Source organism: Capra hircus, unplaced genomic scaffold, assembly GCF_001704415.2.
Source record: "Capra hircus breed San Clemente unplaced genomic scaffold, ASM170441v1, whole genome shotgun sequence".
Taxonomy (NCBI): domain Eukaryota; kingdom Metazoa; phylum Chordata; class Mammalia; order Artiodactyla; family Bovidae; genus Capra; species Capra hircus.
The window spans coordinates 193,530-220,141 of NW_017189752.1; the positions used below are offsets into that span (position 1 = coordinate 193,530).

At 46.5% G+C, this 26,612-nt stretch overlaps 1 protein-coding gene across 2 annotated transcripts in view; it reads left to right on the plus strand.

Annotated features, from left to right (window-relative positions):
- Window positions 1–3,329: 3,329 nt before the first annotated feature.
- Window positions 3,330–26,612, plus strand: part of CLCN4 (chloride voltage-gated channel 4) — a 69,792-nt gene continuing 46,509 nt past the window's right edge. Inside the window, exons 1-3 of one of the 2 annotated variants that reach the window (XM_018044721.1) lie at window positions 3,330–3,511; window positions 3,658–3,746; window positions 4,875–5,127. The gene's annotated coding sequence lies outside the window, so the exon portion shown is untranslated. Of the gene's footprint in view, window positions 3,512–3,617; window positions 3,747–4,874; window positions 5,128–26,612 lie in introns of those variants that run through there. The other variant, XM_018044722.1, reaches the window with a different exon arrangement.

Genomic DNA, 26,612 nt, shown 5'->3' on the forward strand with positions numbered 1-26,612 from the left:
TTGCTCTGCGGTGGCAAGCGGGGTCTTCCCGGGCCAGGGATCAAACCTTAGTCTCTTGTGTCTCCTGCATTGGCAGGTGGATTCTTAACCACCAAACCATGAAGGAAAGCCCTGATTGTGAGTCAGTATACCTTTTTCTACTTGTATGAGAGGATATTTTGATAAGCATATATAGGGGTACACATTTTTCCTTGTGTCTCAGACTTTACGAAAGCTCTATCAACACTGCTTACTCTTGCCAGATCTATCACGCAAGCCTCGAAACTGCGGCAGGTGGTGGATACTGTTACTACCCCTACTGCTCCCCACTTTCCAGAAGGAAAAGTCCAGACTTGCAGAAGCTTGGCAAATAGCGCAGACAGTAACATGTAACACAGTCATGTATTACTTTAAGGTAGTATCTGAGAACATTTAGAGACCATGCTGGTTCTGGTGTAATACGGTATCTCAGAGATAGTTTTTTTTTTTTTTTAATTTTAAATTGTGTTACGTGTTCCCATGTCTATGAAAACTTCCCTCTCCTCTCGGTGCCCCAGCCACTAAGCTCTGCTTTCCAGAGATGACCACTGTTCACAGTTTCCTGTGCACTGATTCTGAAATAGTTTATCAATATACAGGCAATTAGGGCTTCCTAGGTGGCGCTGTGGTAAAGAATCCACCTGCCGATGGAGGAGACACAAGAGATCAAGGGTATGATCCCTGGGTCAGGAAGATCCCCTGGAGTAGGAATTGGCAACCTCCTCCAGTATTTTCTTGCCTGGAAAATTCCATGGACAGAGGAGCCTGGATGGTTACAGCCCAGGGGGGATGTCACAAAGAGTGGGACACGACTGAGTGACTGAGCACAGACACACACATACAGGCAATTAGACTTTCCCTGTGCCAGCAGTACCACATTTAAGGGATTATCATGAAACAGAGATTCCAGCATGTTATATGACGGTGAACAGGAAGGGGAACTTCCCTGGTGGTTCAGTGGTGAAGGATCTATCTGCCAGTACAGGAGACATCCGCTCGATCCCTGGTTGGGGAAGATCCCACATGCCCCAGAGCAATTAAGCCAGTGTGTCGCACCTACTGAGCCTGCGTGCCTAGAGCCTGTGCTTTATAACAAGAGAAGCCACCACTCTCCGCACCTAGAGAAAAGCCTGCACAGAAAGAAGACCCAGCATAGTCACAAGTGAATAAAGAAATAAAATTGTTTTTTTAAAAAAGAAAATGGAGCTAACATTATATATATATTAAAAAAAAATGACTGGAAGGGCCTTCCCTGATGGTCCAGTGGTTAAGAGTCAGAACTTTCAATGCAGGGGGCCTGGGTTTGATCCCTGGTCTGGGAACTAAGATCCCACAAGCCTTGTGGCCATAAATAAATAAATAGGCTGTGAAATGGAAAATTTGGGGCATCAAATTATACTTTATATGCAAGGTTTCTTGGCACCCTCAACCCCCCCACCCAGTTGCGACAACCCCAACTGTCCCCAGGCCTTACCAAATGTCCCAGCAGCAGATAAGAGGGGGAAAATGTAACACATTCAAAGGGATTAACAAGTAGAAATGTGTGAAGAAAATAGAAGGCACCAATATGGAGAAATTAACACTCAAAGGTTATTACACAAGTGTTTGAAGAATCTTTTTAGGAAGGATCGTAACGGCTAACTTTGAATCTTCACACAGAGCAGAATAAGGAGTGACTTTATATGGATGAGAAATTAAGGCTGAACCTACAGAGGATGAAAGGGTAATTCCAGTTCTGAGTTGCCACCTTCTTTCTTAAACATTTTTATTGGCAGAATAAACTTAGTTCAGTTCAGTCGCTCAGTCGTGTCTGACTCTTTGCGACCCCATGAATCGCAGCACGCCAGGCCTCCCTGTTCATTACCATCTCCCGGAGTTCACTCAGACTCACGTCCATTGAGTCCGTGATGCCAAACTCAGATGACTAGGAATTGTTCTCTCCTGAGGTTAAAATCGATAATCTTCAAGTTATGAAATATGCATCAAAAAGTAGCAAAATACACATATTCCATGATCATATCTCCTACGGTGCTTAAAAAAAAAAAACAACAAGCAATAGCAATTGCTTGTTACAAACACATTGCAGGTTAATCATAGGAAAATTAGAACACCAGCTAAGCCAAAAAGAAGAAAAGGAGAAAAACCCTTAATCTCACTAATGAATGAAATACTAAGGGTGATACTTTAATGAATATGCTTCCCAGTTGTTTTCTATGTTCATATATAAAACATATGTAAAACTTTTCCCTTCTTCCCAGTTTTTTGACTGGTCTAATAATTAAATTGATACAAAATGGATTAACAGCAGAAAAATAAATTTAATTTCCTACTGTAGGGGACTGCAAGAAGTCATCAAAGCAGGCAGCTTTTATACCTTCTAGACAGGGAAACAATGTAGCAAAATGGAGAAACAAGAGGGTCCCAGTAGGCTGGCAAATTAGTGAAGTTAGCAAGGCTTGTTTATACAGCCTTCCAGGAGGTGAATTCCTTTTATCTACTGCTACAGGGAGGGTAATTTCACATGCTTTTAGGGGGACCAAGGAAGGTCAGTGTCTATTTTGCACAGACTTTAAAAATCGAAATGCCAAGTGACATATTTGGGGTGGCATATTTTGCTTCCCTTCAACACGTACAGACATACATTCGTTCCATCATTCAGCACATAATACTTTGGAAGTTGCTTTTTTTCATTTAATAGACCGTGAATGTCTTTCCAGGTCAAAAAATATCTGCTACCGGATATTTTAATTCTTCCATTGTACCTATGTCTCACAACTGAACCCACCCTCTGGTTTTGGCCACTTAACTTGCTTCTGGTGCTTTGAGGTCATAAATAATATTGCAGCAGTTTTTCCTTTCACAACTGTTTCCATTCCTTCTCTTTTTTCCCCCCTGGAGCAAGTTCCTGGCCCACTGTATGGGCCTGCTCTTATTTGCAAGGCTTTTGGTAGGAATTGCTAAACAGCCTACCAGGAAGATTGATCATTTACATTTTTATCGGTGGTATCTGTTTTTTTATTTGTTTGCTTTAGTTGTGTTGTTTTCTGTTTTTGTTTTTATTTTGGTAAACCTCTGCCTAAAGGACAATTTCATAGGTGGAGGTGGAGGATGTCGGAAGTGACCTCATTCTGTTGAAAATTACTGCGCCCTGAATCGCCTGTTTGCTCTAATGTTTTTCACACTTGAGCAATCACCTGGAGAAGAGGTGAAACCTACTGACAAAAAAAAAAAAAAATCGCCCCACGCCGAGGAAGGTGACTTTTAGTCATTTCCGTTAAGTCAGAGCACAAAGCAAATCATTTCAGACCTCGGAGGGCATAATAGAGATCATCCCCAGCCCCACCGCCATTGATTCTTGGAACGCCCATCACTGTCGTCCACCGAGCCCAGTCCCAGCGGGTAGCGCGTCCCGTATTGGGGACGCGGAGTTCTCTCTGGACCCGAAGGCACCGGCTGTACGAGGCGGACGAGATGGGCAGGGCCAGCCTCCGAGGTGACCGAGCCGGCTGGGTAGGGTTGAGTGGCTGGGTGGAGCACGTGATACTCCCAGACTGGCTCTCGGCGGGGGTAGTTGGGGGGGGTTGGGGGTGGGGCCGGCCCGGGGCGCCTGAGGCTGAAATCGACATTTGCCTTTGGCAGGAAAATGAACTTGTCTGACCCTCAACCCACTGGAGCAGGGGATTATGGTAGCATTTAAATTTTATATCCCACGAAGCTGAAAGCAGAAGGTAAGTTACTTATCCCTCAGAAAAACAGATGAGAGGAGGGCCCGAGAATACCATGTGGCCACTTTGTAGATTTTTTAAATTGAGTTGAAAATAATCGATTGCTGTGAGAGGCAAGGGCCAAATTACAGACTGACCTTCTTAACAGAAATTCGGTTAATCCGGAGGGAATGGTGGTAAAAGAGTCCAGGGTTAAATATAGAAGGACACGAAAGCTGCCGGAATAAATAGCAAGTAACCCTGGCCTGCTCGTAAAACAATCTATTTCACATCTCTTTCAGGGGCGCCAGCGAAGGGAATGTTAAAATTGCCATTTAAACTCAAACGAAAAGCAACTAATCTATATGAAGCTGGAAATCAAATAAAAACAGTTCCTGCTTTTGCCCTTTCACATTTTGAAAACGTTTATGCGGTTTGGCAAGAAAGTTGATATTTTCACAGTTAAAGTTTGAAATATGCCATTTCAAATTTATGAAATGGTCACGGTTGGAATTTTCTAAGTCTTTCTAGGCAAGGCTGTTTCAGTTGTGAATGAGAAATATTGACATTGTACATATTTTCTGAAATAGATGATTCACTTCTGCAGAATGTGATAAAAATTAGAAAACGTGAAATAATGAGTTACTGTGAATTAACTTTCATGTCTGAGAGATTAAATTCTTTGCCAGAAGATTTATGAAAACAGACACAAGTACAACGTTCATGCAATAGCACTTTATTTTAAATCATCAAATGTTCAAGTAAGAAGTATAAATATGCGATGGCACCGTTTTTTTCAAAACCACATTAATATTGGCATGCAGTATTTGTTATGGAGTAATAGCATTATAGTGCAATTAGTATTATATGCCACAATGAATATACTTCAGATTAATGCTTTTGATATACGATTTGAAACATGGACCCTCTGTGCAAAGTATGTATATGCACTCCATATTTTAACTGTCATTTTGATTTGCACAAAATAGATTTGTTTAGTTCTCCATTGCATTTGATGAAGACTGAAAAATAAAAGACTAAATCATTTCCTTTCATTACTAATCCCCTTATTGCTAGCTCTTTTGAAATCCTATTACCTGCGTGGAGCCTGGAATCATTTGAGTCTTCCCTCTTGTGTGCTGTTTCCCACAGTTCGTGCAAGTCTAGGCCAGCTGCCCACATCAAACAAGCCGCCCAGAACGGAGGCCAGAGCGGGGCTTCCCGGCCACTCCCTCCTTACTTGCAGGGTCTTCCCACCCTCCCCTCTTTGCCCCTAGGGCATCACGTGGCGGTGTGGGCACCGCCTCCCGGTGACGTCAGCGCGCTCGCAGCCGTCGCGCTGAAGAAAGGATGCTCTAGGATGCGGTGCAGGTGGGCGACCGGCCTGCGCCATGCGGCACTGCAGGTAAGAGACTCTGCAGGCGGAGCCCCTGCAGCCCGTCGGCGCCCCAGAAAACGAAAGTAGGGTCTCTGGCTGTTGGGGCTGCTGCAGGCATCAGGCATCAGGGGGGCGCGGGGGCGGGAGTGGGGGACGACTGTTGTAAGGCTCACGCGTGACTTGGGTCTTGTGCCCATCCATCCCAGGAAAGTGGCCTGGGGTCAGACAGAAAGACCCCGGCCTCCTGCGCAGGAGGGGGGAAAAAAAATCAGGAATGATCACAATACATGCATTGTAAGAGAGAGAGGGGCTTGTCTGAGAGAACTGTCAACTGTTTACCGACTGTCAGAGTGATTCCTAAATAATGACACATTTACTAATTCTTCTTACAGGGGTTTGTTTTGTTCTCAGTATTTAGCCTGATTTCTTTCAAAGCCAAAGCTGCTTTGCTTGAAATGGAACGGAAACTTACTGGTTAGCAATTGAAGAGCTAGATGTTCTGTCTAAATTGTTTTGCATTATTTTGCAAGATTGTAGCATTTAAAGGGGATATGTCAGAAATGTTTGTTTCATCCTGGTGTTTTAAATAGATTTTAAAAAATTAACAGTATCCAGTTAAAATAAAGCTTCCAATAGACGTGTAAGAGAAGGCAAACCAGTTATATCTCTTAAGAACAAAATGGTCTTTAGAAGGGGGTGGAGCTGAACACCAAACCCTATGATTTTTCAGTGTTCTTTTTAATTCCCTTGCTAAATAATTTGCTTGCTGGAAGAAGGGGCTGATGATGCAGGGACAGATGAAGGGGGAATCAGGTGACTTCAATTTTAACAGGACAGGGTGTGGGATTTTAATGAACACTTGAGATTTCCCACCTGTGTTTGCATTCCTTTCTCTCCTTCACATATGAGGCCGGGATATATGCAGTACCCTTAGGAAGAGAATGTAGTCAATCTTACCTGTAAAACGTGATCCCCTGGGAAGCTGTGGTATTGCTAAATTGTACTGGACCTCACACCATGTATCCTTTGACCCATCTAGCAATTGTTGGAGGACCAGTAAAGCAATGCTGTTTTAGTTGATAATTGAAGAAGGCGTTTCTTTCAGCGATTGGACACCCTGATGTTTTGCTACAGTAGTTTAGTTATTAATTTACTGCAGTTGTCTTCATTTGGCTCAGGTTGACTACAAGACTTTTATGATCCTCTTGTTCCCATGTTTCTTTCTCCCCCAGCCCAACCCTAGACAGAGCAGAGCAGGTGATAGATGGCAGAGACCTAGCTCCACCTCTGCCTTTGGGACTGTGCAACTTGGACCAAGTCACTTTGTGCCTTTGGGCCTCAGTTTTCTTGTTCTCAAAGTAACCAAGGAGTATTATATCAAGGTTTCTCAGCCTTGACACTATTGACATTTTGTCATTGTCTAGTTGCTCAGCCGTGTCCAACTCTTTTTGACTCCATGGACTGTTATAGCCCACCAGGCTCCTCCATCCATGAGATTCTCCAGGCAAGAATACTGGAGTGGGTTGCCATTTCCTTCTCCAGGGGATCTTCCGACCCAGAGATTGAACCCCCGTCTCCTGCCTTGGCAGGTTGACATTTGGGGCTGGAGAAATCTGTTGTGGGGGTGTTCACCTGCACCCCTGGCCTCTACCTACTAGATGCCCCTAGTTGTGACAACCAAAAATGTCTTCAGACCCTGCCATTGTCCCATCGTGGGACTCCATTGCCCCTGCTTGAGAATTGTTGATTCAGATGACCTCTCAATGTTCTTCAGGCTGCAGTATTCTAGAATTCATTTTCTTGTGAGTTGTTTCATGCTGAGCCCTCGGTCAGAGATCTGATTCCCTTTCATGATGGTGTATATATTGGGAAACACAGTGTGAAGGCTTTTTTTTTCTGCTGTGGGGTTCCAGAAATAGCTTCTGTTAAAAAGGGGAGGCCTGTGTGTGTGCCAGTTGTAGCTGGGAAGCTGGCTTGGCAGAAGGGAGAGTGTCAGGGAGAGACGAAAAAACACAAAGCACTAGACCATCATGTCTGGAACTAGAGTAGCCCAGAGTCACCATCCTTATCTGCAGAAGTGGGAATAGCAGGACCGGGTGGAGGTGTCACAAGCCGGGAGGGAGATAACGGGGGTGCTGGCGCCCGTTGTGGCAGAGAGATGCTGGCAGCACGTGTGGCTGGAGGAGGCCAGCGCCAGCTGCCCCCAGAGCCCCCGTCTGGCCCCTGAAGGTGGTGGTGGTCACGGTCTTGCCCTTTAAGCTTCAGTGCAGGACTGACCACTAAAGCTCTGGCTCTGACACTTTGCAGAGCCTCACTTCCACTCCCAGAGCTGTTGCCGAATCCATAAAATAGGGCTACTGTTCCTGCTGGTCCTGCTGCTTTGAGTTTTCAGGGGGTCAGATGGATGGTAAAGGGTCAGCACACTGGGAACTCCTGGGAGATGGGAAGCGAGGGTGGCAGTTGCATTTCAGGATGAGGGCCATGTGCAGTGGGTTTGGGGGAGGAGGCTTGGAATGATTAGAAAAATTATCCTTGTCCCTCCGAGGGCCTGGCACTGCAATGTGTCCCTCCTCCAATTCCCTTGCTCTCAGCTCACTCTCTCTGCCTCTTTGCGGCCCCATAAAAATGACTCTCCTGGGAAGAGGGTTGGTGTTTAGTGAGAAAGGCCCAGTGTGCAGAGGCCAGGGCCCAGACAGCCTCCTTTGTCCACTTCCAGCCATTTTCTTTGCAGGTGGCACCCACAGCTGGCCAGGAACCTCGTCCCCAGAATGGCTTGGCACCCTGGGTGGGCTATCAGGTGCTGTCTTTTCACACAGGCAATACTGAGAAAGAAAATGAAAAAGGAGGAGTATTCTCCATCAAATGAGACATAAGACTTAGAATCACTGTGCTAGGCAGCTCTGGTTCTATGACAGAGTACCACACACTAGGTGGCTTATCAACAACAGACATTTATTTCTCATAGTTCCAGAGGCTGGCAGTCTGAGATCATGGTGCCAGCATGGTTGGATTCTGGTGGGGGCTCTCTTCTGGATGCAGAGGGCCATCTTCTCCCTGTGTCCTCATATGGTGGGAAGAGAACACGCTAGCTTTCTGGTCTTGTCTTGTTGTCGTTGTTCAGTTGCTAAGTCGTGTCCGACTCATTGCAACCCCATGGGCTGCAGCACACCAGGCTTCCTTGTCCCTTACCATCTCTCGAAGTTTGCTTAAAGTCATGTCCATTGAGTCAGTGATGCCATCCAACCATCTCATCCTCTGTCACCCCCTTCTCCTCCTGCTCTCAATCCCTCCCAGCATCAGGGTCTTTTCCAGTGAGTTGGCTCTTTGCATCAAGTGGCCAAATATTGGAGCTTCAACTTTAGCATCATTCCTTCCCATGAATATTCAGGGTTGATCTCCTTTAGGATGAACTGGTTGGATCTCCTTGCAGTCCAAGGGACTCTCAAGAGTCTTCTCCAGCACCACAGTTCAAAAGCATCAGTTCTTCAGCACTCAGCCTTCTATATGTTTCAACTCTAAGATCCACACATGAGGTCTCTTCTTTAAGGGCACTAGTCCCATCATGAGGGCTCCACCTTCATGACCTCATCACCTCCCAAAGGCTTCACCTCCTAATATCATCACATTCAGTTCAGTTCAGTTCAGTCGCTCAGTTGTGTCCGACTCTTTGCGACCCCATGAATTGCAGCACGCCAGGCCTCCCTGCCTATCACCAACTCCCGGAGTTCACTCAGACTCACGTCCATCGAGTCAGTGAGGGCATCCAGCGATCTCATCCTCTGTCGTCCCCTTCTCCTCCTGCCCCCAGTCGCTCCCAGCATCAGAGTCTTTTCCAATGAGTCAACTCTTCCCATGAGGTGGCCAAAGTACTGGAGTTTCAGCTTAAGCATCATTCCTTCCAAAGAAATCCCAGGGCTGATCTCCTTCAGAATGGACTGGTTGGATCTCCTTGCAGTCCAAGTCACATTGGGCTTTTGGATTTCAATATATGAATTCTGGAAAGATACTTTCAGTCTATGACAGTAACCAAATGTAACTTGTGCCCTTGACTGGATCCTGGCCTGGACAGGCATCTATAATAGGTGTTGGGGATACCTGGGTTATTTGTATGTGACTGCCTAGTAGATGACATGAGGAGACTACTGTAAGTTTGATTAGATGTGATAATCTTACGGTGCAGTTGGCACCCAGCTCAGTCACTCCTGATTCCTGATACAGAAACAGTGACATGAGACATGGTTGTTTCCTGCTGTCCTCTGTTAGGCTAATCTGTTACACAGCAGAAGATAACTGACACATGTATATGTAGAAGAGTCTTATTTTTCAGTGGTGCATGCTGAAGTATTTAGGGCTGAAGTGTCATGAGAGCTATAGGGTACTATTAAAGTGTTTTTTTTTTTTTAATGCCTTGGAGCTCTCTTTTATGTACTTCTGAAGAGAAGACAGATGAATTCTCAAACCTACTTTTGCATTCAGTGCTGCAATATCACATGTCATGTTGCCTCTGGAAAATTCCACTGTACACTCCTGAGAGAATGAGAATGGAAAAAGGCAAATAATGTAAGATTATTATACAAATATTTTTGACAGCACGGACCCCTTTAAAGGTCTTGGGAATCTCAGGCACACTTTGAGAACCACAGTAATTTATTTTTTCTTTTGAACTTTTTATTTTGTATTGAAGTATAGTTCATTACTTTGGCCAGTACTTTGGCCACCTGATGCGAAGAACTGACTCTTTGGAAAAGACCCTGATGCTGGGAAAGATTGAGGGCAAAAGAAGAAGGGGATGACAGAGGATAAGATGGTTGGGGCAGCATCACTGACTCGATGGACATGAGTTTGAACAAGCTCCAGGAGTTGGTGATGGATAGGGAAGCCTGGTATGCTGCAGTCTATGAGGCTGCAAAGAGTTGGACATGACTGAGTGACTGAACTGACTGACTGATAGCTGATTACCGATGTTACAATAGTTTCAGGTGGAAAGTGAAGGAAGGGATTCAACCATACATGTACATGTATCCATTCTCCCCCAAACTCCCCTCCCATCCAGGCTATCATATGACATTGAGCCGAGTTCCATGTGCTATACAGTAGGTCCTTGTTGGTTATCCATGTTAAATATAGCAGTGTGTATACACTTTGATCCATTGGAGAAGGAAATGGCAACCCACTGCAGTGTTCTTGCCTGGAGAATCCCAGGGACAGGGGAGCCTGGTGGGCTGCCATCTCTGGGGTCGCACAGAGTCGGACACGACTGAAGCAACTTAGCAGCAGCATACACGTCCATCTCAAACTCCTTAACTATCCTTCCCCCCATCCTTGCCCTCTGGTAACTAAGATTATTACAGAGTATTGATCAGAGTTACCTGTGCTGTACAGCAGGTCCTTGTTGGTTATCCATGTTAACTGTAGCAGGATGTACATGTCCATCCGAAACTCCCTAACTATCCCTTCCCCCTGGCAAGTAGTTCATTTGATAAGTCTGTGAGTCTCTGCTTTGTAAGTTCATCTGTATCATTTCTTTTTAGATTCCACATATAATGCGCCTATGGTAACAGTAGTTTACTTTTAAATGGTTCAGTTGAATGGAGAGACAGTGCGAAGAGGCCAATACAGTTAAATAGGAACACTGATGGAGTCTGATTGGTGTGTTTCATTAGACTCTCCTCCATAATGTGCTGTGTATTTGAAAATGTGCCCAATAAAAAGTTAAAAAGAAGCTAGAAAAGAAACACAGACTCTTGGGCTTGTGGGGGATTCTGATTGAGATCTGGGGAACATTTTTAACCTGAGCTCAAGGTGCCCTTGACTGCAGGGACCTGAGGTCCCACTTGAGACCTGCTGGCTTGCAAGTTCCCAGCTCACCCAGAAGCCCTCCTGAACCAGACCTAGGAGGGCGAGTTAGCAGTGAGGAGGGGATGTATGTGAGCACTTGGCAAACTCTGGCAAGTGGGTGGTGGGAAAAGCCTTATTATCAAACCCTTGCTTGACTGTATTTGCAAAGGGTGACTGGAAATGAGTTTTTCTTTCTAAGAGAAGGGGTGATTTTCTTTGCAGAACGTGGTGGTTTTTGAATGACTTGTTTTCTGTTGAAATAGTAATACTTGCTGGTTGTGCGAACTTCCCACAGGATCAAGGTTATGAAAATGAAATGAAGTCTCTTTCTCATTCCCAGTCCCTCATCCCCCTTCCAAAGGCAACTACTAATGACTTTCTTATATATTGTTTCTGAAAATGTCTGTGCAAAGACACCCATGTGTAGAATGTGTATAGCATTTTCCTTTCTCTTTTTTCTTCATTGGGATGTAATTTGCATGGAGGGAAATGCATGGATCTTAATTCAGCTGATTTTGACAAATCAGGATTCTCAGTACTCCTAGAGGGCTCCATCTTGTCCTCTTTTAGCCAAATCCTCCGGCAACCACCATACTGATTTCTGTCAGCACAGTTTACTTTTACCTGTTCTTGAACTTCATATTCCTCAAGTCCTGTGATCTTTATACTTTTATATCCAGCTTCTGTCACCAGGCATGATTGTGAGATTCATCCATGTTGTTTCATGTAGCAGTGATTCATTCATTTCATTTTATTGTGAAAGTACTTTTAAAGAGAGAGTGGAGGCAGTTGGTATACGTTGCTTCTTTTCATTCTTTGGAGGCTGTTTTACATCATCTCACTTACAGTTGAGTTCCAGAGTGTGGACGGTATGGAAGTTTACTTAACCAGTCTCATTTTGATGGGCATGTGGATTCCTCAAGCTTTTGTAATCTGTGCTCATGGGATTATGCTCATGTAAAAATGCCGAAGAGGAAAAGACCTCTCTAGGATTAATTATGGGCTTCCCTGGTGGCTCAGAGGTTAAAGCATCTGCCTGCAATGCAGGAGAACTGGGTTCGATCCCTGGGTTGGGAACATCCCCTGGGGAAGGAAATGGCAACCCACTCCAGTATTCTTCCCTGGAGAATCCCATGGATGGAGGAGCCTGGTGGGCTACAGTCCATGGGGTCGCAGAGTCGGACACAACTGAGTGACTTCATTCACTCACTCAGGATTAATTAAATGCACAGAGTATAGATGTTGGGACTTAGCTTCGAGATCAAAGCAACTCTTATATTTTACATATGACCAAGAGATGTCCAGAAAAGTCAGGTGACTTGCCCAAGGTCACATGACCGATAGTAACACAGTTGGGGAACCCTCCAGGTCCCAAGATGCCTCTAACAGAGTGTTTCCTTTGGCCATACCGTGTAGCATGTGGGATCTCAGTTTCCTGACCAGGGACTGAACCTGAGCTCCTTGCAGTGGGAGCATGGAGTCTTAACCACTGGACTTCCAAGAAAGTCCCCAGAATGTTCTTTCCTGCACTATGAGCTCTGTGAACGCAGGAACTGTGAGTGTTTTGCTCACCAATGTAAACCTAGCACATAACTCGTGGCAGAGTAAGTACTCATTAAATATAAATTAGAGGAAGATTTAAGGGAACTATTAGTCCTCTGAGAAAAGCCCACTGATATCCCTGAGAACTGCAGGGACATTCGTATGAGACTTGAGCCTCCAAGTTCTTTTGTTCATTCACTCCCTCATTTACTTCTTTGTTCTGCCAGTGTTGTTGGGTCCCTGCTGTGTGTCTAGGACAGGGCTCCTCACCCCGGACTCTTTGGGCTTTGAGGCTGGAGGACTCTCTGTGGGGGGCCATCCTGTGCCCTGGAAGATGTTGAGCAGCATCTTCTGGCCTCCCCCCACTTGATGGGGGTTGCAACCACGGCCCCAACCCCCACTTGTGACAGCTGAATTCGAGACATTGCCAAGTGTTCCGGGGCAGGTGAAATTGCCCCTAGACTGGTTGAGACCAACAAGTCTAGGCACTGGGGTTTGCTGTGGAACCAAACGGACAAGGTTCTTGCCTGGGTGGGAGTGACCTTCAAGTGGAGGAAAGAGAAGATAACTGGATTTGATAGGTTGTGCGATTGTGTGAAGTACAGTGAGAGGCAGAGGGTGGGCAGCAGTGGATTCAGAATCCTGGTTAGACGGAGTGGTTACCCAGGCCCCTCTGAGGGCTCACATGTGACCAGGGACTGATGGGGGGCCATGTGAACACTGAGGAGCTGGAGAGCTCAGGGTTGAGGAAACAGCTGTGAGGTGGGTATATCCAGAGAAGAGCCACCCAGAGAAGCATGCTGGGCAAGTGCTCGGAGGGGTAACTAGGGTGGACCATGCAGGGACTTAGTGGGAGTGAAACCAACCCTGGGTGACTAAGTGTGGTGACAAGCCATGGAGTGCTTTTGGGTTGGAGAGGAACACATCAGTACTTGTGTTTGAAGGCCTGGCTCTGGCTGCTGTAAGAACAGTCAGAGGTGGGCAAACGAGGTAGCCGGGTGGCCAGTGAGGAGGCTGGGTGGCCACGTGAGCTTAGAGGACTGTGCGTGCGTGCATGCTCAGTCATGCCTGACTCTTTGTGACCCCATGGACTGGAACCCCCCAGGCTCTTCCATCCATGGAATTCTCCAGGCAAGTATACTGGAGTGGGTTGCCATTTCCTTCTCCAGGGGAATCTTCCCTGATCAGGGATTGACCCCGGATCTCCTGCATTGCAGGCAGGTTCTTTACTGCTGTGCCACCTGGGAAGCCCTTGGAGGGCTGTGACCCTGACTAATGGAGCAGCCGTGTCGTGCTCAGCAGCAGGCAGGCCTTGGCTATCACAGGAGTGCGTGGGTCGGGTCACACTGTATCCCTGTATCTATGGTGCCTCAAGGTGGAGGCCACCTGCACAGCCTCTCAGGACAGTGTCACTGGGGCTGGGCAGCGGTGCACAGGGACAGCAGAGGCAACAGCTCTTGCATTCCACATGTGACACCAGCAAGGCTTACCTTTAGGCCTCCTGTTGTGGATGAAGTCACCCAAGCTTTCTTGAGGCCCCTTGAGCCCACCACCTGCCCTGCACCTGTGAGGTGGCTCTTCTCTGCCTGGAGTGCTGTCCCCCACCCCCCATGCTGGCCAGCCCAGGTCACCCATGGTCCCTTCTTAGCAAGCACTCTTGTGCAGGTCCTTGTGTGGCCCTGAGAGCTGGCCATCAGTTGATGGAAGTTGGAGACCAGAGCCTTCCCCGTTGGTGGTGACTGTTCCTGCTCCTGGGGTCCTTTGAACCCCCCAGGATGCTATCAGGCTGCTTCCACCAGCAGCAGCACCAGTGCTGGGATGGCTGTGGGGTTTGGCTAGAGGGAGCCTCACCAAGATGCCATGTTCCGTTTGTCCCCTCGGGAAGTCTGCTCCTCGCCCTGGTGCCCGGGGACCTGCTGACTCATTTCTTGTGGTGGCCGTTGCTTCTCTTGTGCTTGCCCAGCACTTTTTAACCACATCCCGGCGATGAATGGAGGTTACCTCCTTCTGGGATCTTAGTCTCCCTTCTGGGTTGTGATATAACTCAGGGTGAAATTTTCTTTTTCTGTCCACCGGAACCCTTGGAGGCACTGATTGGGTTAGGAGGAGAGGGGCCACCCCAATGATTACAGACATATTCTTTTTCCTCTTAACTCAGTCCGGCCTCCCACCAGCACCCACTTTACCCAAAACATAGGAATCAACTGACGTTTCAGCCCTCCCCGGGGTCAACCCCGCTGGGATACGCTTAGGACACCGGGGAGGACAACTCAAGGCTGTGCTGGAGGACTCCCTGCATTTGGAGGACATCCTTCATGGAGGTGCTGGTTGTGAGTGTCTATGACATTGTTTTCATCCACGAGGGTACGTAGCCCACATAAGCACAAAGTTAGATTGTTATGGTGGAAGATGGTTTGCAGAGCTCTTGGGAGAGGGAACTGTACTGCACGGGATTTCTTACCAGCATTGTCTTCAGCTGCTGTTATGGGCTGAAACCGTGTCTTAAAGTGCATTTGAATTCCTAACACCTATTACCTCAGAATCTGACCTTAGTTGGAGATTTTGTTCTTGTTGTTCAGTCACTCAGTCGTGTCTGACTCTTTGGAACCCCATAGACTGCAGCACGCCAGGCTTCCCTGTCCCATCACCAACTCCCGGAGTCTACTCAGACTCATGTCCATTGAGTCGGTGATGCCATCCAGCTATCTCATCCTCTGTCACCCCTTTCTCCTCCTGCCCTCAATCTTTCCCAATATCTGGGTCTTTTCCAGTGAGTTGGTTCTTTGCATCAGGCAGCCAAAATATCGATAGAGTCTTTAAATTTTTTTAAAATAATTTTTATTTATCAATTTTGGCTGTGCTGGGTCTTCACTGCTACTTGGGCTTTTCTCTAGTTGTGGAGAATGGGGCTGCTCTTCTAGGTGTACCTTCTCTTGAGGCGGAGCAGAGGCTTCAGTGGTTGCAGAGCACAGGCTCAGTAGTTGTAGTGCACGAGCTTAGTTGCTCCGCGGCATGTGGGATCTTCCCAGACTAGGGATTGAACCTGTATCTCCTGCGTTGGCAGGTGCACTCTTTACCACTGAGTCACCAGAGAAAGCCGAGATAGGGTCTTTATAGAGGTAATCAAGTTAGAATGAGGCCATGAGGGCAGCCTCAGTCCAGCCTGACTGGGGTCTTTATAAGAGGAACTTTCTGCAGACAGGCACAGAGAGGAGAGGATGCGTGGTGTGCTAGGAGAAGACGGCCATCAGCACTCTAAGCAGAGAGGCTGTGGCTGGATCCAGCCCCAGGACACCAATCCTACTGGCACCTTGGCCTCAAGCTTCTGCCTCTGGAACTGGGAGACAAGTTTCAAGCATTTGAGCTGCCCAGTCTGTGGGGCTTGTCAGGGTAGCCCTGATGAACCAGCCCAGCAGTGTTTCCCAGTGCATGGGTGCCTTTGTTCACCTAGGAGAATGGAGGAGAGCCCAGCAGGCCTTTGCCTTGGTGCTTTCTGCACAGTTTAGAAGCTTGACGAACAGGACCTTCTCTGTGGGAACAGGTAGCTCTTGCTTCCTGAGAGGAACGAGACTTCTTCGGTCCTCCCACGACCCAAGAGGAAGGGCCTTTGGGGCCCTGGTCAGAATCTGGCTCACCACTCACTATCTGGGGAACTTGGGCCAGGGACCTCACCCCCTCCTCTGCCTCAGTTTGCTAACCTGTCAAATGGGCCTGAGGCTGACGGTATTTAATTCAGAGAGTGTCAGGAGCCCTGGTGACTGATCCGTGTGAAGTGCTTAGACCGGGATTGTTGTTAATTATCATGAAGATGATAAATTAATTGAGGACTTCCCAGGTGCCACTAGAGGTAAAGAACCTGCCTGTCAGTGCAGCAGATGAAAGAGACATGGGTTTGATCCTGGGGTCTGGAAGATCCCTGGGGGAGGAAATGGCACATTACTCCAGTATTCTTGCCTGGAGAATTCTATGGATAGAGGATCCTGGTGGACTATAGTCCATGGGGTCGCAGAGAGCTGGACATGACTGAGTGACTGAGCACACGAGGATGAGGCCCTGGGGACGTTCTCCATCCTTGATCCCAGGCACCGGAAACGCCAAGACCTCAGGGCCCTCTCCCTGCCCTCTGGAGTGGGGGGGTGTGAGAACACTGAGTCCATTGTGTCACCCGGAGGAGGCTGTTTGCAGTTGGCCTTATCCCCTTCCCACACACAGGCTATGTTCTGAAAGGGGACAAAGAGCCCCCCTGAAAGGGGCCACAGGAACTGTGCCATGGCAGAGGGGGCTGCTGGGCGGGGGCCGAGGGGGATGCAGGAGCTGGAGGCGGAAGTCACCCTGCTTGACTCTGCCAGCGCCAGGCAACAGTTTGAAATTGACAAAGGTTAATACTTGTGTCTCTCTCTGGGTGTCCTGTGGCTTTGAGCTTTTTTTCCTCCTGGGCCACCAGGGGGCTCCTGTCACTGTTGGTGCCTCTCTGTGTAATCCCCACTCCCTGCCCAGGGAAAGGACTGGGGCGTTACTCAGAGGCTGGAGGATTGGCTAGAAGGGCATACAAAGCATGGCCCCTCACTGTCCTAAAGGTGTCTACATTTTAAAAGCGAGACTTCATCATCTCAAGGGGATTTGAAGTTGGTGGAGTTTCAGGTCAGATGGAGAGGGGAGGGAAAAAGCTTTGAGTGGTTGGGGAAGTGACCAAGACATTGCTTTATAAAAAAGGCCGAGGACTGCCTCCTGCATTCATCACACTGCAGTCTTCATCCACGCTGAATCCATCAGGAGTGACTCTGCCACCAGTGGGGCATGCTGGAAGGGACAGCATGTCTTGAAGCATGAAGAGCAGTCTGGCTTGTTGGGCGGCTACAGGAACTGCTAGCTTGCAGTCCATCCCCCACCCCGCCGCCCGTGCTGTGACAGGTCCAAAGTCCGCTCCTTTGGGCCCCTGTGATTCTGGGTCACACACCTATGGTGGGGTGTCAGCCAGAATGCCGGCCAGCTGCTCAGAGGAGGAGATGTGTCTTTATATTTGTCAACCCAGTTTTTTTCTGGGGTTTAAAGCAATAAGGGAAAAATCAAGATGAATTGAGCAGTTAAGGAAACCCCCAGAGCCTAGTAGGGGAAAGCAAGCCATGCCTTCCAAACTCACATTGAGGCAAAGGATAGAACTGGTATGGGAAAGGCATACAGTCAAAGAAGCATGTCCCGACTTCTCTCATTTTCATCTAGTGAGTTGAGTATGGTTTACATATTCTTTTTATCCGGTATATATGCACAGACAAGCTGTTTTTCTTGTATTTTTGAGTTTGCCTCTGCAGTGATGGCCAAAGCATTGAGCTCACTGCTTGATAGAGTTTTCTGTCTTGATGGATGTAAATTTTTTGTTTTTTTTTTGAAAAAGTGTTTATTGAAATATAGTTGATTTACAGTGTTGTATTAGTTTCAGGTATATAGCAAAGTGATTGTTTTATATATATATATATATATATATATATATATATATATATACTTTTTTCTACATTCTTTTCCATTATAAGTTATTACAAGATATTGCATAGAGTTCCTTGTGGTATAGAGTAGATCTTTGTTATTGATCTATTTTGTATATAGTAGTGTGTGTATTTTAATTCCAAACTCCCTCCCTATCCTTTTCCTCTTTTGTAACCATAAGTTTGTGTTCTGTGTCTGTGGGTCTTTCTTTTTTTATAATTAAATTTATTTATTTTAAATTGAAGGATAATTGCTTTACAGTATTGGGTTGTTTTCTGCCAGATATTAACTTGAATCAGCCATATATCCCCTCCCACTTGAACCTCCCTCCCACCCCATCCCATCCTTCTAGGTTATTACAGAGCTCTGGTTTGAGTTCCCTGAGTCATACAGCAAATCTGTGGGTATATTTCTGTTTTGTAAATAAGTTCAAGTGGATCATTTTTTAAGATTACACATATAAGGGATATCATATGATATTTGTCCTCTAACTTTCTTCACTTAGTGTGGTCATCTCTAGGTCTAGATGGATGTAGTTTTTAAAATTTATTTTTAATCGGAGGATAATTGCCTTACAATGTTGTATAGGTTTCTGCCATACATTAACATGAATCAGACACAAGTATACATATGTATCCTCCCTCTTGAACCTCCCTCCCACCTCCCACCCCATCCCACCCCTCTAGGTTGTTACTGAGCCCCAGTTTCAGCTCCCTGGGTCGTACAGCAAATTCCCCCGGCTATATATTTTACATATGGTACTATATATGAGTTCCCCCTGGCTATATATTTTACATATGGTACTGTATATGTTTCCATGCTAATCTGTCAGTTGGTCCCACCCTCTCCTTCCCCCACTGTGTCCACAAGTTTGTTCTCTCTGTCTGCGTCTCCATTGCTGCCCTGCAAATAGGTTCATCAGCACCATTTTTCTATTTTCCATGTATATGCATTAATATATGATATTTGTTTTTCTCTTTCTGACCTACTTCACTCTGTATAACAGGCTCGCAGTTTATCCACCTCATTAGAACTGACTCAAATTCGTTCCTTTTTGTGGCTGTGTAGTGCTTGATTGCTCAGTCATCTCTGACTCTTTGCAACCCCATGGACTGTAGCCCGCCAGGTCCCTTCATCCATGGAATTTTCCAGGCAAGAATACTGCCGTGGGTTGCTATTTTCTTCTCCAGGGGATCTTCCCAAACGAGGGATCAAACCTGGGTCTCTCCTGCATTGTAGGTGGATTCTTTACCCTCACAGGGAAGTGTCTAAAAGGCTCCTTTGATCCACTTTTGGATTAAGGCAAAGAATTTCAGCGCTGTTGGCATTTGGGGCTGTCCTATGCATTGTAGGATATTGAGCAGCATCTTACGCTAGATGCCAGCAGCATACCTCATCAAATGTGAACCACTGCACTGGTCTGTCCGTCTTTGGTGTCTGCTGCCCGGCCTCATTCCTTCCTGCAACCCCAAACCTGCCCTAACAGTGGTGGCTCCCAGGTTAGCCACTTCCTTCAAAGGAGGGACCTGGTTTTTCCCACCATCTGCCCGTGGCTTTGTGTGGGTCCCTTGCTCACTCCCCAGTCAGTGGCTGTGCACGGTGGTTGGAGACTTTCATTGGTCAGCCTGGGTCATGTGCCCACATGGCAGGGAGTGGGGGCAGCTTTGGTACCAAATGGGCGGAAGGACGATTTTAGGGGGTGAGAATGGCCCACTCTTGCACCCCTGTGTGGAGCTAAATGCTCGACTGGGCCGTCATCCACTCAGTAACAAGCTCATCTGTCAAATGCCAGGTGCCATCCTTTCCTGACCCATCCCCAGGCTACCCTCAGAGGGTGTTCAGCCCTTTTTCAAGTGAGCAACCTGGACTCTACCGGGCCGAAGATGTGCCCACATTGGCCTGCAGGGCCCCGGGATCCTAATCCCCTAATCCCTCTTCAGTTTCTTCCCCCCAGGTCGCCTTCCACAGGGCTGTCACAGAGCTGTTTCAGAGCGTCCTGTTCTTCTCTGGACACTTCTGCGCTTCGGAGGAAAGTGAGCAGGACGTCCCTGGTGATCCAGTGGTTAAGACTTCACCTTCCAGTGCAGGGAGTATGGGTCCCATCCCTGGTGGAGCGCTAAGATCCCAGATGCCTCAAAGCTAAAAAAAAAACAAACCTGAATATAATATGGAAACAATATTGTAACAAACTCAGTAAAGACTTTAAAAATGATCCACATCAAAAAATACCTAAAAAAAAATAAACCCCAGAACATTATATAGAAATAACACTGTAACAAATTCAATACAGACTTAAAGATTATCTGCCTTGAAAAAAAAAAAAAAACTTTTTTAAAAGAAGTGAGCGTTTTTTAGACAGCCCCAGAGTACCTGCCCATCGAATGGGAGCTTCCCTTGCCACCATAGTCCCTTTGGACCCAAACTTCCATGACCATGAAGAGTGGGGAAGGGCTTGTGCTCCAAGGAAAAATGACACTGCCGTCACTGTAAGAAATAATAGATGCCCTGGGCAAAAGCCACAGATGAGAATCACGCCTGAGAATCTGCTTTTACTGATGAGCAGGTCACATTTTCAGACACTTCTTCAAATTGCAAAGTATAGCAAACACTCCCCGAAGTGCATAACACCTAAGTGTATGGCTTGATGGATTGTACAAGAAGCGTCCATGCCTCCACCCCACTTATAATGTATATGATTCCTTGTAGATGGGATCACTGGAGGAGGAAATGGCAACTCACTCCAGCATTCTTGCCGGGAAAATCCCATGGACAGGGAAATCTGGCGGGCTACAGTTCATGGGGTCTCAAAGAATTGGACCTGACTGAGTGGCTGAGCACTCACAGATGAGATCACAGTCCAGATTCTAACGGGTCTCAACTCTGATCAGCAGGCTTGTGAGAGCTGCCCATTACAAGTACATTTAGGGAAGCACTGGAGTCAGAGGGTGATTATTGAGTCAATGGACATGAGTTTGAGCCAACTCTGGGAGATGGCGAAGGGCAGGGAAGCCTGGCGTGCTGCAGTCCATGGGGTCGTAGAGAGTCGGACACGACTGAGTGCCTGAACAACAGCAGCAACAGAAGCTGAGAAGCCATTGAAGGTGACAGAGGAGTGACCACAGGTCACAGTGGAAATTGCTGTTGAGTTGGCTCAGGGCACAGAGCCCAAGCTGTGGGCTGTGGAGACAGGACTTCCCGTGACCTCAGGCAGGAGTAAGGGCTAAAGGAAGCTGAGGGAAGGATGGCAGGGGAGGCAGGGAAGGGTACTGGTTGCAGCAGATGGAGAAAAGAGGAAGGCTCTGCCCAGCAGACTCATCTGCTGGTGGCAGCAGGGCTGCTTGCAGAGCACCCTCTGGTGGCCCAGTGTTGCAATGACACCCTCTCTGAGCCCAGGGGCGCTTAGGCTGGTGGCCTTCAGAGAAGTGGCCGGCAGGCATCAGCCCTGAGGTTAGTGCCTGGTGTAATCCATGCAAGTTGCAAGAAAAGCGACTTTGTAAAGGCTGCTTGTGGTTGGTTGATGGAGCCTCTGGAAAATCTGTAAGACTTGCAGTGTTCTTGCAGTTGTTTTTTTTTTTTTCAGTTGCCATCCAAGGTCTGGCTCTGAACTCAGTGTTCTTCCTTTTCCACCATGTCCTGTGAATATGTGTGACCTCTAGCCCTGATGACCTTGACCACTTTGTCAGAGAGATGCTATGACCTTATTTTTATTGACATGCCAGGAGCATCTGCCGTCTTGAAGCATTAGGATAGCTAATTAGTTGGAGAAACTTCTCTGATAGTAAGATGTCATAGAAACGTGTGTGTGTGTGTGTGTGTGTGTAGAACTACCTTTTGTTTCCCTGAAGCTTTCAGGTTGAAATGTTGCTAGTGAGGTCCTGTGGTTGCATTTCCGGGATCTCATCCTTCCCTTCCAGAATCCTGTGCGAGATGGCTGCGCCTCTTTATCTTTGTGAATTCCCAGTGGATTCTGATGCTTCTTTTGCTGTTTCTGTTGGTAGGTGAGGCTTTCAGGGCTGTCAGTGACTCTGACAGCTTGGATAGGGGTTGGGCCAGTAGCAGATGCCCCGTGAGTGCTTGTGTGAAGCAGGGCCAGCAGCCCCCAGCCACCAGCTTGCTGCCTGTTTCTGTAAGTCACATGTTGGGGCACCCGGGCACACGCCTTCTTTCCATTCTATCTGGGCTTCTTTGAGCTTCAGTGACCAAAGGACCAACTGGAGTAATTGTGACCAAGATTGTATGGCCCCCTGAGCTTGAAAGAGTCCCCATCTGGCCCTTTGTAGGAAACATTTGCCAGCCCCTGAAGGGCAGTTACGTTACTGTGAGGAGGAAGGAGAAAGGTGGTGAAGCCGGACTGCTAGAAGGGTTTATGAAGCCAGGAGGAGAATTTGGTAGCAGTTTCTACCATGCCCACCCTGCCAAAGGAACCTGCTGGAACTCCCCCTCAAGTGACCAGCCTTCCTTGTCGACTGGAGACTTTTAATCTGAATTATGACTTTGCATTCCACCTGCTCAAGTCATCTGGGGATTAGCTAGTAGAGTCGGTAGGCAAAAAAGTTATCACAGTCTGACTTGGGAGAGGAACTGGCATGAACGTTGTCAGGGTCTCATGGCACCCGGCCCTGCTGAGCAGAGAGAGGAGGGGACAGGTGGAAGGGTTTTTTGCAACTTCTTGGAGGGGATGTACGTGGAAAATGATGGCGGCATGATGTGTAATTGATGGAGGCACCATGTATATTGGTTCCAAGTGGGAAATCAGCCCAGTGTCCATCCACAGGAGAATGGATAAACTCATTGGGGTTTGTTTCCAGCATCGAATACCATAGAATAGAAAGAGGCAAAGTACGTCATCTTGTGGACCAAATCCAGCTCATCCCCTGAGCCAAGAATGAGCTCAGAATGGTTTTTACATTTTTAATGATCAAAAGAAACTGAAAGAATATTTTTTTGTGACAGGTGAAGATTATATGAAATTCAAACTTCAGTGTCCATGAATCAAGTTTTATTGACACACAGTCCCAGTCATTCATTTGTGTATTGTCTCTGGCTGCTTCTACGTGACAGAGGCAGAGTTGAGTAGTCCTTGTCAGAAGCCACGTGGCCCACAAACCTCCAAACCTTTGCTATCTGGCCCTTAATGGAGAAAATTTGCTGTTGAAGAGCATAGAGAATGAGCAAATGGTAATTAGACAAACTCAACAACATGCATAGATCTTATAACATAGAATAAAAGAAGCTGGAAACAAAAGAATCCATTTATATAAAATTCAAAAACAGGCCAAATTAATCTGTGGTATGAGGATAGTGAATACCTTTAAGGGTGGAGGAAGGCCTGGAAGGGCCCATGAGGGAGCTTCTGGAGGCTGGTCATGTTCTGTTCTTGATCTGGATGCCAGTTATGTGGGGGATTTCAGTTTGTGAAAATTTGTTGAGGTGTATACTTAGGATTTTTGCCTGTTTATAAACATGTTTATTTCAATAAAAAAGACTTCACTGAGAAAAGTGGTTTCAGTCTGGCAGCTCCTCAAAGAGTTAAGCATACAGTTTCCATATCACCCAGTAATTTTACTTCTAGGTGTCTACCCAAGAGAACTAAAAATACATGTTTGCATGAACACTTGAATGATCATAGCAGCATTAGTCACAATAGCCCCCAATTGCAAACAGCCCGGATGTCCATCAGCTGTTGAACGGATAAACACAATGTGGTCTGGCCACACAATGAAATATTACTCATAAAAAGGAGTGAAGCGTTGATGGTCCAACATGGATGAACCTTGAAAACATTATGATAAGAGAAAGAAGCCCAGCACAAAAGACACACATGACATGATTCTGTTTCTATGAAATGTCCAGATGAGTGCTTACCAGGGGCTAGGCCAAGAGAGTGACTACTCTGGGCATGAGCTTACTTTTAGAGAATAAAAGTTCTGGAGTTAGATAGTAATGATGGTTGTAGGACCTGGTGAATGTATTAAATCCCACTGTAAAAGGGTGAATATTATGTTATGTGAATTATATCTAAAAATATGTAGAAAAAGAACAATCGCTATCACCCCCTGTGCATCTCTGTAAGCCAAAAGGAAAAGGCTCCAAGACGGCAGCCACCTTGTTTGCTCTTCCGTGCCCGTCTTCCAAATACAGGTGACACAAAGGTTGACCAGGGGAAGGTCTGACTTTTCCACAGGGTAATCCAGACCTGCCCCCAGGCCAGCTGAGTAGCGCAGAGCAGTTTCTAGAATGTAGCTAAAATGAGGACATTCGATTTGCTGCTTCTGTTTACTAAAACTGGAGTTCTACCAAAACCAGGGCATAACAGAAGATTGTAAATAACTTGCTTCTTGGACTTCCCCGGTGATTATGCCCATATGCCCAGCTCCACACCCCACTTTCCTGATTGCTCTTTCCATCTGGTCTGATTGGAGAAAAATTAGAGTGGCAGCTACTGGTACGCATGCACTTCCATCAAAGAAGGGAACACGGACTCTTGGCTTCTTGCTGGTTATAAGATTCCCCTACTTACCCGGGGCTCACTTTTTCTGTGTGTTTAGTAATCTCTTGTGTGTTATACTTCTGGATTCCCATTTGTAAGTATGAAGAGCAATATGCTCACATATATTACTATAATTTTTGAGGATGTGAGATTATCACTCAGATGATCTCATTTTAACTTTGCCAACAGGGAAGAGTATATTTTTTTAAAAGATGCTTTTCTGCTCTGTAATAACTGATATAAACAGTTGGCGGTAAAGATAGCTCTGAAATTTCTGGAAAGTCCCCTAAGCTTAACCAATATCTGTACAGAGACAAAAAGTTTTGAGGAATTAAAAAATGTTTGCTTGTCCCCACACATGTGAAAGGGGCTAGTAGTAAGTTTCAGGCTCTGTGTCATGTGCGTGCGCTCTGGAGTGGAAAGCACCTGAGAAACAGTCCAGCCCAGGACTCTGGGTTTTGAGAGGAGGGAGTGAGGGTCAGTGGAGATCAGTGGCGCTCACACAGCCAGATGGGATTAATGCCGATTTCTCTGTTAGTGAAAATAGATGTCTTTCATTTGAAAGAAAATAGTCTCTGATAAATGTAAAGACTTTGAAGAGTTTTCAGGAAAAGATATTTAAAATGCCAGGCATGGGTTCATGTTTTAATGGCCTCACGGGTTCTTGGTAAACAGAAATCACCAAGGGTCCCCCAGAAGTTCAGTTTGACTTTGCTTAATCTCCTTGAGCAGAAATGGGATCCATCAGGTTGCTTCTGTCAGCTGCAGACATCAAAGGATGGATTAGATAAACTGTGAGAACGAGGGAACGTGTGGGGTGGTAAGGAAACGTGTTTTCATGAAACACTTCAGGTTTTTCATTTGACAAACGGTTGTGAAGCCCCAGCAATCCTGTATCAGGAGTAAAGTGCTTCACAAATGTCTGCCCTTTAAGTGTGCTAACAAAATTCGGAGGTAGATGCTGTTAGACCGCCCCTACCCCTGCCCCCGCCCCCAAATTCAGAGATGGGTAGACCAAGGCACAGTAAGGTTAAGCAGCTAGCTTAAGATCACAGAGCTACTCAGTGGCAGAGCTGAGATTTGAACCAAGGCAGTGCTGTTTCAAAGCCTGTGTTTTTAACCACTATGCCATGGTGCCTTTCCAGTGGTAATTATTCAAAAAATGTAGAGGGGAAAAGCATGAAATTAAACAGCCAGATATGTGATACTTTGAAGTCTTTTAAAATATATCTGTGAAGAAAATATACCAGCATGTTACAGTGAATCTCTCTCTGAAGTATTGAAAGGTTGCTGCTAGGAGCCGTGAACAACGCTGGGATTCTTGGCCTCCGGAGGAGAGGAATTCGATCTAGAGCCAGTGACAAGGCTTGATTGCTCAGAACTTTTCGTGTAATAAAGTTTTATTAAAGTGTAAAAAACCACAGATTTTTGAACTGTGGTACTGGAGAAGACTCTTGGGAGTCCCTTGGACAGCAAGGAGATCAATCCAGTCAATCTTAGATGAAATCAGTCCTAAATGTTCATTGGAAGGACTGATGCTGAAGCTGAAGCTCCAATACTTTGGCTACTAGATGTGAAGAGATGACTCACTGGAAAAGAACCTGATGCTGGGAAAGATTGAAGGCAGGAGGAGAAGGGGATGACAGAGGATGAGATGGTTGGATGGCATCACCGACTCCATGGACATGAGTTTGAGCAAGCTCTGGGAGTTAGTGATGGACAGGGAAGCCTGGCATTGCTGCAGTCCATGGGATCGCAAAGAGTTGGACACGACTGAGTGACTGAACTGAACTGAAAATATAAAAGAGATAGAGAAAGCTTCTGACACAGACATCAGGAGGGGACAGAAAGAGTGCCTCCTTGCTAGTTTTAGCAAGGAGTTATATACCTATTGGTCAGTCAGTCAGTTCAGTCTCTCAGTCATGTCCGACTCTTTCTGACCCCATGAACCACAGCCCACCAGACCACCCTGTCCATCACCAATTCCCGGAGTTCACACAAACTCAACGTCCATTGAGTTGGTGATGCCATCCAACCATCTCATCCTCTGTCAACCCCTTCTCCTCCTGCCTTCAATCTTTCCCAGCATCAGTGTCTTTTCAAATGAGTCATCTCTTCACATGAGGTGGCCAAAGTACTGGAGTTTCAGCTTCAACATCAG